The following is a 1,092-nucleotide window of genomic DNA, read 5'->3' as shown; positions in this document are numbered from 1 at the left end:
TGATAAAAAATAAAAGGCATCTGATAAAAGTATTCAATGTGTTTTAGGATAAAGGCAAAATGATAGGATACTGAAAGAGAAACTCCTCAGGTCAGTATGTGCCCAATATGCTACTGGAGATCAGTGGAGAAATAACTCCAGAAAGAATGAAGGGATGGAGCCAAAGCAAAAAGAATACCCAGCTGTGGATATGACTGGTGATAGAAGCAAGGTCTGATGCTGTAAAGAGCAATATTGCATAGGAACCTGGAATGTCAGGTCCATGAATCAAGGCAAACTGGAAAGTGGTCAAACAAGAGATGGCAAGAGTGAATGTCGACATTCTAGGAGTGAGCAAACTAAAATGGACTGGAATGGGTGAATTTAACTCAGATGACCATTATATCTACTACTGTGGGCAGGAATCCCTCAAAAGAAATGGAGTAGCCATCATGGTCAACAAGAGTCTGAAATGCAGTACTTGGATGCAATCTCAAAAACAACAGAATGATCTCTGTTCGTTTCCAAGGCAAACCATTCAATATCACAGTAATCCAAGTCTATGCCCCAACCAGTAACGCTGAACAAGCTTAAGTTGAACGGTTCTATGAAGACCTACAAGACCTTTTAGGACTAACACCCAAAAAAGATGTCCTTTTCATTATAGGGGACTGGAATGCAAAAGTAGGAAGTCAAGAAACACCTGGAGTAACAGCCAAATTTGGCCTTGGGATACAGAATGAAGCAGGGCAAAGACTAATAGAGTTTTGCCAAGAAAATGCACTGGTCATAACAAACACCCTCTTCCAACAATACAAGAGAAGACTCTATACATGGACATCACCAGATGGTCAACACCGAAATCAGATTGATTATATTCTTTGCAGCCAAAGATGGAGAAGCTCTATACAGTCAGCAAAAACAAGACCAGGAGCTGACTGTGGCTCAGATCATGAACTCCTTATTGCCAAATTCAGACTGAAATTGAAGAAAGTAGGGAAAACCAGTAGACCATTCAGGTATGACCGAAATCAAATCCCTTATGATTATACAGTGGAAGTGAGAAATAGATTTAAGGGTCTAGATCTGATAGATAGAGTGCCTGATGAACTA

The sequence above is a fragment of the Bison bison genome, unplaced genomic scaffold, assembly GCF_000754665.1.
Source record: "Bison bison bison isolate TAMUID 2011002044 unplaced genomic scaffold, Bison_UMD1.0 scf7180017864471, whole genome shotgun sequence".
In the NCBI taxonomy this organism is placed as follows: domain Eukaryota; kingdom Metazoa; phylum Chordata; class Mammalia; order Artiodactyla; family Bovidae; genus Bison; species Bison bison.
Note: the sequence above shows the minus strand (reverse complement) of the source record.